The following is an 11052-nucleotide window of genomic DNA, read 5'->3' on the forward strand; positions in this document are numbered from 1 at the left end:
TATTTGGCTGGAGTTTTGACCAGATTGGCCCTTTTGCCTGTTTATTAGGTCGTGGAGTTTGAAACTCAACTTTGAATTTCTGTTTCGAAATGTTATTCCCCAATATTTTTTCAGTGTTGGCAAATAACTTTGCTGCAGTCATAAGATCGTCCCACTCTTTTGGAATTCCATCCTTTCCCGTGAGTGTGCGGATCATCTCATCACATTTGACATTCTTACGAAAGGCACAACGAAGCATGTCCTGGCTGATCCCACCAATATTTAGGCTTTCATCATTAAACCTGGTAATAAAATCTTCAATGGATTCATTATCCCGGCGGACAACATACGGAATCTCTGATTGGTCACGCGTGTGCTTTTTCTGTTGGCTGAACTGTTGTGAAAACTTCTTCACCAGATCATCCCAACTAGAGATTTGACCGTCGGGAAGTTTTTCGAACCATTCCCTCGCTGCCCCAGTTAGTGTTAATGCGAACATATGACACCAATAGGGGAGCGTCCATCCGCTCACGCCACCTACCGCCACAAAGTTTTGTAGATGATCACTTGGATCAGTCATGCCATTGTATCTACCCACCGTTGTAGGTATCCTAGCATTGACAGGGAAAGGTGTTGTTGCAATACTGGCTATGAATTTTGATTTCTCGGCAAATGCTGCCGGACGATATGGCTTGGTGAAATCTTCTTCAGCATCGCTGTGATACACGGTATGGCGGACGACGTCATGCGAGCGATTGCTTCTTGCCCCCGAACTCATTCTGCTACCACCCGTGTAGAAACTGTAGTCTCCCGGACGATAAGTTGAGTCATAGCTATCATATTCACCGAAGTAGGAAGGCATCCGCATATCTATGCGAGGACGAGGGCGTAGCCTTCGTGGTTCAATGAACTCTTGGTCAGTTTGTTGGCTGTAACGAATTTGACTTCCTCTCATCGTTGGAGGAGGAGAAAGAAATCTCTGAGGAGATTCTTCGTAAGTCAAAGCACGGGCATGATAATGTTCATTACGTACCCTGCGTTCGTATTCAGCCACCAAACTTTCCTGTTGCACGCGGAGCTATTCATCCGGAGACAACAGTCCTCTAGATCTGGACTCATGACGGTGAGATATCGCTAGTTCAGAATCTTCGGAATCACCTTCCAGATCCATAACTGATCTAGTACGGCGAGTCTCTCTCGTAATTCGTCCTTGACCTGCCAAATTGGAACCCTTCGGAGCCGTAACCCATCCAAAATCGATGGGAGTTGGTCCGGCTGGTGCAACAATACGCTCAAGGGTACGTCCTTCCGGAGTTGCACCGGTGGCACGTGAACCCGAAGCTAAGCCACATGCAAAAATACTGGAAGCAAAACCCTCATGTGCATCAGTATTATCAACACGTGGTGTTTGTAGAGGAGTTCCCGTCGGCCCCTCAGGAAGTTTACTCATACTTTAAACGAATCAAAATACCAACGGAGAAAAAATTGTGCAGTTCTAACACCAAAACGGATGGCGCCAATGAAGAAACACGGATCCAATGAGTCCACAGGGTAAAATACGACAACTACTAACACAGTATGAGCACAACTTCCCAAAGTCCAATGACTGAACCTGCAAAACAGACACCGTGAGTCTCGCTACAGGAAGGACAAGAGGGGGTGTCTTCCTGTAACCACCCTCTGGCGTGAGAATCAGTAACGTTCGTAAAGAGAGAAGTACTGAAGTAAACAGACTAAGAGTAGTCAGAGTATATGTAAGTAAGATTACCGGTGAGTGAATGAATACCTCATGTAGGTTGACAAAGTATTTATAGCCGAAGGATGTAGGAAGGTGATTGGGCCAGCTGTCCTCTTCCAGAATATCCCGATAACCGCCTGGACGCGTGTCCTCTTGTGATAGGTTGAGCTATACGTCCCATGTGCATGGGTATAACAACCTGGACACGCGTCACCCAACGATAGGACGGATTGCACCCTGGCCATGTGCACGGTTATAACAACCTGGCTAGGTGTCCCTCATTCATTGGTAGGCAAGTCACGTATTCTTCAAGTAACAATCGTGAGCGTTCTTCTAAAGGGTAGTTAGTTATTGACAGCTGTCCAGTTGGCATTGCCCTCCGGTCATTTTGGCGGACCGATATCTTGTCCCGCGGATGACTTCTGAGGGTGCCAGGATGCTTCCGCGCGTGGTTTGAGGACGTTCTTCCTCTACCGTGATATGCGGGTGATCCATATGTCCCGCGGGTGATATGTGAGAGGTTTCTCTATGACATGCGGGTGGTACTTAAGGGTATTTGGGTGTTTTTGCGAATTCAAAACAGTCGCAAAAATAACAATTGCATCCAAGCCAGCCATAAATCGATTGTAATTTTTGTGGTTGATTCATTTCCATCGCCGGAAAGGAAAAATAAACAAGCTAACCAAAAATTTCGAAAAACAAATTATTAGTTGTAAGATGGACATATAATATAATTAAATAAAATAAATATATATATGTTTTAAACTATGTGCATGGTTTCAAAATATAAGAATTTTCTTAAAACTAAAACTTAATACGCGTACATAAAACAATAGTCTTTAAGTACAAGACGTTCAAATTTTGTGAAATAAAAACATAATCAATGTGCCCAAGTTTTTCCGAATAAAATAAGTGAAGGTTGGTATTATTTGTATTGTTAATTAAACTAAAGCAGGGGAATTTCGGATAGAATTTAGTTGTATTAGTTTGAATATAATATAAACCTACTTTAATAGGCGAAGATAAAACAATTCTTTATCGTCACCTTTTTATTTCTTTTTATTAAAAAATGTTGAAAAATTCGAGTTGCTTATAAACAAAGGGATATGTATATGATATGTGTGCCATGTAATCATATATTATGGAAGAATAATATGTTTCTGCTTTGTTTAATCCTACGGATGACTTTAGTCTATTATTTTTTGTTTTACACATTGTATATATGACATCACATAACTAGTTATCTCTTCTATATTTTCCTAAATAAGTTAATTAAATTACTCATTTTGGACTTTTGGTAGTATACTTTTTTCTTTTTCCATTTGTTTAGTTAATAAATTAAGTTCTCACTTATTTATGACGTAAACTACAAAATTTCACAGCAGCCTCTTCTTATTGGTTTAAAGTTTTTTTTCTTTATGATTAGAAAAAATAATCTTATTAATTCTTTTGTTTTACTTGGAATATACGTTCGGCTAGGGTGTTCTCTAAAAAAGATTGACCACACAACTAGAAACGTAACCATGTTCACTACACACCATGACACCAGCTAGCGTTTAGATAACATCATTGAATACCATAAGCATGACAATATTGCTTGTAACGAATTTTAGTCGCAATTCGTGTATCTTGAACTCATTTTCTTAGTTCACATATCAATAACATTACACATTCACAAAATTCTTAAAATAGTTCATGATGACGGGGGTAGCCCAAGAAAATAATAAAATGACTGGAACATATTATCGCTAAAAGGGTTAAAAGGTTAAACGCTTCAAATCCCGCCCAAACTTATGTAAATAAGCACCAACGTGCTACAGTACAATGTCATATCACTATTCACATCCTTGTCCCATCTGAGCAAATGACACATTCAGATAAAGTATTATTATTTTATCTATGGACCACCGGTCCAAAGCTTCCCGCCCAACAATGGTCAACTCTCTATGCAAACAAGAGGCTAACTAGTTAGTTACATCTGAACTAAAAAACTTACATCTCCTCACTTATATAAAGGACGCTTAGCCATAAACACAAACACACCAGATTTGGGAAGATAACACCATCACCCTAATCTTCTCTTCTTCCTTGAGAAATATGCTCCTAGCTTATTTCTTTCTTACTTCAATATCTTCATAGCTTCACCAAGAACATCATTCCAAAACCGATTCCAAACATCACGGTTCTTGATCATTGGTGAGCTATAACAACAAGCAACTAACTAGTGAACCTCCTTCTACGTTTTGCAAACGTAGAGGGACACCACGACCTGCGTTGGGCTAATCTGAACCCTTGAAGCCTTTTAGCCTAACCAGTCTATTCACTATCAATGGTCTTATCTTTGTTGTAGCAACAAGTTGGCGCCCACCGTGGGGCTACGTCGCTTACTTTATCATAAAGACCAGTAGTGTAGCTCCATCACCATGACAGAAGGTGAATCTCCCAAAGAAGTTAATCAAGTGTCAAGAACACCAACACCAAGATCCGGTCAAGAAACTCCGGCGACAACCTCGATTTTCTCCACTCCGGGAGGAACCTCGACGGAACCTTTGTTCCTCGAGTTTTCACCTTTTCGAACTCCAACTCCTTCATGATCTGGGGTTCCTTCTCCTTATGCAGGAGTCACGAACACCCCGGAACGTGTCGACTTGACGATGGAAGGTGTGTCACGGCATTTCTTGCAACTAAGACATCTTCTTAACCGCCACGTGATCCAAGAAAGAGAAAAAAGGATAAGATTAAGGCTGGAGTACGACGAAGATGAACCCTCACTATCACTCGGACGTCCACCTTCCCCTTTAACCAGCTCACAACCTGCTGCTTCTCATTTAGAGGCTGGTCCAAGTGTAACCTGTCAACCATTTAACCCATCTCCCTACACCTATGGGAGACCAAGCCCAACGGCTTTCCCTTTGTTCACTTCACAACCCCTTGGACACGAAACCACTCTTGACCAAATATGGCAGTCACCAGCTTCAAGTGTTCCCCCTACAGCCACTACATGGGAGCAGGCCATGTCGGTCTTACCCTTGGCTCGAAGTGCTGCAATGAGCACTCCCATTGGAACAAACCAAATAGCAGCAACCCCTGAAAGCCTTCAAGGCTTCAACCTTATGCCTCAGATGATAGCCCAAATGATGACACACCTCCCTTGAACCCAGCTCATCAACCAAGCATTGGGTACTCACCAGGGAACGACGAGTCATAATACAAGGGTAGATGAAGACCTTGCGAAGCCTTACAAACCCGGCAACCTTTCTTGTTTCTCTCAACAAATTGCCGACTATGACTCTCAAAAAAAGATCAAGATGCCACCCCATATAAAAACATATGATGGGACTAAGGATCCCGAAGACCACCTACAGGTCTTCACTGGGGCGGCCATAATTGAAAAATGGTCCCACGCTGAATGTTGCTTGATGTTCATGCAAACATTAGTCGGATCAGCCAGGATATGGTTCAATGACCTTCCTGCTCAAAGCGTTTGAAGCTTCGATGATCTGAGCAAAGGGTTCTTGGCCCACTTTTCACAACAAATGAGGTATGTCAAGGATGCCACGGTCATTTTCCAGATAAAGCAGAAAGATGATGAAAGCCTTCGAGACTTTATCGAAAGGTACAAAAAAGAAAGGTTACAATATGTGGGGGGCTGACGAAAAAATGAGGGTTGCAGGCTTCATGAACGCCATCACCTCCAAATATCTCACAAGGGACTTTAACAAGTGCCTACCTAAAACCCTTGAAGAAGCTCTTGAGCGAGCTGAAGCTCATATCCGAGGAGAAGAGGCGGTCGATTTCAAAGAACAAAGAAAAAGAGCTCCTAGTTGGCGAGGCAACAGCCCCAACCGAAAGAAAGGGAACTACAACCCTTACGATAAATACCCAAAGAGTTCAGATCAACGAAGGCCTGAAGGTCGGAACCCTCCAAGAGAGAAAAGACTGTGAACTTCACAGCCTTAACCAAAACCCCTCAGGAGATCCTTGCCACAGAAGAGGTGAAACACAACTTCCAACCTCCTCGACCCTTGCCCAAGAGCAAGAAAAACGAAAACTCAACCCAGTTCTGTGATTTTCATGAAGAAAAAGGTCACCACACCAACGATTGCTTTCAACTCAAGAGAATAATTGAGAAAGCCGTTAAGTCTGGAGAGTAGGCTCATTTAGTGAAAGGGTTCAAAGACAAGATGGCTGAAAGAAAAAGAAAAGAGGTGAATATGGTGAATATAGACGATAGTGTTTCCTGCAAATGACAACGCTTGGAGGCTTGGGAGCTTCAATGTGTCTGCTTCCCACCACCTCAAGGTAACTTACTCTCAAACCCTTTGGTGGTAGAAGCAAACGTGGGAACACTCAAAACAAGCAAAGCCTACATCGACACAGGGGCGGCCACAGAGATCATGTATGAAAGGTTCTTCAATCAACTAAGCAAAGAAGAAAGTTCAAAGCTTCAACCCTCCGGGTCTTCTATAAAAGGTATCGCCGATGTACCCTTGAAGCCTCTAAGCCAACTAACCCTTGATGTCTGTTTTAGTGAAGGTAGGATGAAGAAAACCAAACCACTCACTTTTGTGGTTATCAACATACCTTCCAACTATGATGTGATCATAGGAAGGCCGGGACAGTGTGCGTTCAACATGGTTGTCTCAGTTGGTCAAGGTGCTGTGAAGTTCCCAACTGACAGGGGAATCGCAACCCTTCAACCTTCCCAAGAGATTTACACTGTTGAAGGGGAGAGTTCAAAAAGTGAAAACGAAGAACAAGGCTTGATCATAAACCCAAAGTACCCTGAACAAAAGGTACGGGTAAACACAAGCCTTTCTAAAGAAACTCTCTCACACCTTGAGAAACTGTTGGTATGTTACAACGATGTCTTTGCTTGGTGCCCGGAAGACATGACCGGCATCCCTCGAAGCATTGCAGAGCATGAGCTAAAAATACCACCTGACGTCAAGCCTATTGTCCAAAAGAAACGGAGCCTGGCTCCTGAAAGAAGCTTTGCAGCATGCCAAGAAGTTGAAAAGCTTGTACAAGCTGGGATCCTACGTGAGGTCAAGTATCAATCTTGGGTGGCTAATCCAGTCATGGTTCGAAAGCCCGAAAAGTCTTGGAGGATGTGTATCGACTTCAAAGACTTAACAAAGCATGTCCAAAGGATTGCTATCCCTTACCCGAGATGGACCTCAAGGTCGACTCTTTAACCGGTTATCCTTTTAAGTGTTTTCTTGACGCTTACAAGGGTTACCATCAGATTCTCATGAAAGAGGAAGATGAAGAAAAAACCGCTTTCCACACGGACAATGGTATCTTCTGTTACCAAAAGATGCCCTTTGGCCTACGAAACGCCGGTGCAACCTACCAACGTTTGATCGACAAAGCATTTGCTAGCCAAATCAGCAGAAACTTGGAAGCTTATGTCGATGATCTAGTAATCAAGAGCAAAACCGAGCATCAAATGCTTGAAGACATACAAGAAACCTTCCAAAGCTTGAGAAAGATCAACATTAGCTCAACCCGGTAAAGTGCTCATTCGGGTTCGAAGAAGGCAAGTTTTTGGGACACATTGTGGGAAAACAAAGCATAAAAGCTAACCCCAACAAAGTCAGGGTTGTTCTCGAAACCAAATCTCCATAAAGCAAAAAAGAAGTGGAAAGTCTGAATGGAAGGCTTGCAGCCTTGGAGAGTTTTACCTCCAAGCTTGCTGAGAAGTCCCTACCCTTTTTTAAAGCGCTAAAGGGTTGCACCAACAAGAAAGATTTCAGGTGGACGGAGGAAGCAGAGGAAGCCTTCAACCAAATGAAGCAACATTTGGCTTCACTTCCAGCTATTGCAGCCCCTGAAACAGGAGAACTGATCTCTGTCTATCTCTCAGTCGCTGAAGAAGCATTAAGCGCGGTTCTAACCATCGAACGAGACAAAGTTCAGGTACCCGTTTATTTCTTTAGTAAAACGCTAAAACTGGCAGAAATCAAATATCCTCCTTTGGAAAAACTTGCTCTGACCTTAATTCAAACGGCCAGAAGGCTTCGAAGGCACTTTCAAGCACACCCTATACAAGTAGTCACCGACCAACCTATCAAAAATGTGCTTGAAAAACCTGAAAATTCAGGCCGATTGGCCAAATGGGCTGTGGAACTAGGTGAACATAACATCACCTATGTCCCAAGAAAAGCTATAAAAGCCCAAGTCTTTGCGGACTTCATTGTGGAAATCCCGAAGCAAGTCATTCCTGAAATACACACAACTGTCACTGAACCTTCTGACCCTGAAGCCTGGAAGCTTTTTACCGATGGGGCTTCCAGCATCGAAGGGTCAGGAGCTGGGCTCGTTTTAATCAACCCTGAAGGGTTAGAATTTACATATGCTCTTCGACTTGAATTTCAGATCACCAACAATGAAGCTGAATACGAAGCATTGATCGCTGGTCTGAAGATTGCCAAAGAGATGAAGATCCAAAAGCTACAAGTCTTCACAGACTCGTTGCTTGTTTCAAGTCAAGTCAATGATAGCTATATTGCAAAAGAGCCCAACATGAAGAAGTACCGTGAAAAGGCAAAAGGGTTAATGACCACATTTCAAGAATGCACTATCAAGCAAGTCCCAAGATCACAAAACAAGAGAGCTGATTCCCTAAGCAAGCTAGCATCCCTCACTTTTGCACACCTCACCAAGAAAGTACTGGTGGAAGTGCTGAAAACTCCTTCAATTCAAGAATTGGAGGTTCAAGATGTAATCACTGAAGAAGGTCCCAATTGGATGACTCCCATAGAAAGGTTCCTCAAGAATGGTGAGTTACCTTTGGACCAGACTGAGGCTGAAAGGGTTCGAATCAAATCAAGACAGTATGTGTTGCAAGGAGAAACGCTTTATAAAAAGGCTTACCTTGCACCACTACTGAGATGTGTAGGCCCCGAACAAAGTCAATATCTGATCAAAGAGGTTCACGAGGGGATATGTGGAGCTCATTTTGGGCCAAGAACGGTGGTTGCAAAATTGATGAACCTCGGATACTTATGGCCCACCATGCACCGAGATGCAACGGAACAACTCAAGAAATGTGAAGCTTGTCAAATTCACGCACCGGTTCCCAAAAGCCCTAAACACGATCTAGTCCCCATCTCCTCGGCTTGGCCCTTTCATAAGTGGGGGATGGATATTGTTGGTCCATTCCCACCGGCCAAAAGTGGGGTAAAATTTTTGTTAGTAGCTGTTGACTACTTTACCAAGTGGCCTGAAGTCAAACCACTTGCAAAAATAACGGGCAAACAAGTCATCGAATTCGTATGGGAAACCATCATTTGACGTTATGGGCTGCCAAGAGTGTTGGTCACGGATAATGGGAAACAATTTACTGAGAAGCCTTTTAGCACATGGTGCAAAGAATTCAGAATCACTCAAGTGTGCAGCTCAGTCGCATACCCACAATCCAACGGCCAAGCTGAAAGAACAAACAGAACAATCGTTGAGGGAATCAAATCAAGGCTGGGAAGGCATGACAACAATTGGCTTGAAGAACACCCAAACGTTCTCTGGGCAATAAGAACAACCAAAAAAACAAGTCACAAACGAACGACTTACAGCCTAATGTTCGGATCGGAAGCTGTAATCCCGGCCGAAGTCGGAGTTGTGACTCAAAGAACACTCAACATGGACCTCGAATCAAACAACAATGAGACCATGTTGAATTTGCAACTCCTCGAAGAAATTCGTGATCAAGCCGCGATACAAGAGGCTAAGTACAAACAAAAAATGGAAGCTTATTACAATGCAAGAGTAAAGCATGAACGCTTCAAGCCTGGAGACCTTGTACTCCGAAACAATGAGGCCAGCAAGAAAGAGAATCAAGGAAAGCTCGGCCCAAAGTGGGAAGGACCATACACAATCCTCAAAGCTCACAAGGGTGGATCCTACAAGTTGACCGACTCAGAAGGCAAAAAGCTTCCAAGACACTGGAACGGCAAAACCCTTAAAAGGTTCTATGCCTAGTCAAAACCTAAGAATGTATTTCAAGAGATGTACAATTCTATTTTTTGTGAACAACAACCTCTTGAATGAATGATAAACTTTTTGTCATAACTTGTCTTTACTATCCTATAATCAGGTTGAGAACCTAGCAAGAAACTCCATGGCAAGGGCCATGTAAGGGGATGAGCTCCCAGGCCACATCGCTCAATAGGTTCAAGGGTTAAATGGACCTATATAAGGGGTGAGTACCTATATCAATCCAACTCCATGAGACTTAGAAAATTTTTAAACTAAAACTAATCTCATAGACAGGTCCGAACAGCCTACACCAATTCGTTCCTTAAACTCCAAAATTTTACGAAAACAAAAAACATACACTAAGTAGTGATATAAAGGATAGCAAACATGTGCTTTTTACCTAATGAAGCCTTAAAGCTAAAAGAGACTGCAACACTAAAACTTCTTAAGGAAAGTTAGCTAAAATCACATTAAACTAACAAGACAAGCAATCAACAAACACATAGAACATCATAAGTTCATAAACAAGGCCATTCTAAGGCCATAGCATCCAAACATAATAAGCCAATTAAGGCTAAAACAAGGAAATCACAAGGATTCCCAAGAAAATGTTCAAGGGCCATAAAGGCCAAACACAACCACAGGACAGAAACTTTAAGAGTTCCATGCCAAACCTACATTGTTCAAGATTACATAACATTGTGCTAAGAAAGCTACGAATAAAGTGTTTAAACATCAGCAACAGGCTTTGAGGTACTAGCCTTACCACCCTTAGCCTTCTTTGACTTCTTGACCTGTGAAACAACATCAGCAACAGCTGAGCCTTCAAGGCTTGCCACATGAGACCCGTCGCTTCCCCCAGATAAGGTCTCCTCACTATCACCGGCGCGGGAACGTTTATTCGACCAGGACTCAAGCACCTCCTTAGCAACCTTCTCATCAAGGCCGGTTGGTTTCAAGCCCTGCAAAACTGAAAGAGGCTTACCATAGCATGATGAAACTTCACCCACATAAGGGTAAGTAAGCCTTTCCATCGCATGAACTGAACCGGTGAAAAGCTTGTAGGCTTCAAGGTTGAACAAGGAAGACTGCTCCATAGGCTGACCGGTTTCGTGATGATGAAAGCCTGCAATAAAACCCAAATGCTTTCCATGGCTTAGCAGCTTCGTGTAAACATCACCCAGCACCGAGTTAAACTCTTTAGAATGAAGCAAGTAGGATACATCCTGCTTAAACCCATGCTCAATCAACCACTTGTTATCTTCAGAAGTCTGGGTAACCGAAGCCTTCAAGCCTTCCTTCTCCATCTCGAAGGCTCCCCTCTGCACCTCAAAGGCTTCACGATCAGCATCCAA

This window comes from Bidens hawaiensis, unplaced genomic scaffold (assembly GCF_021521415.1).
Source record: "Bidens hawaiensis isolate Kalapana, Puna unplaced genomic scaffold, B.hawaiensis_p1.1 tig00011408_1, whole genome shotgun sequence".
NCBI lineage: Eukaryota > Viridiplantae > Streptophyta > Magnoliopsida > Asterales > Asteraceae > Bidens > Bidens hawaiensis.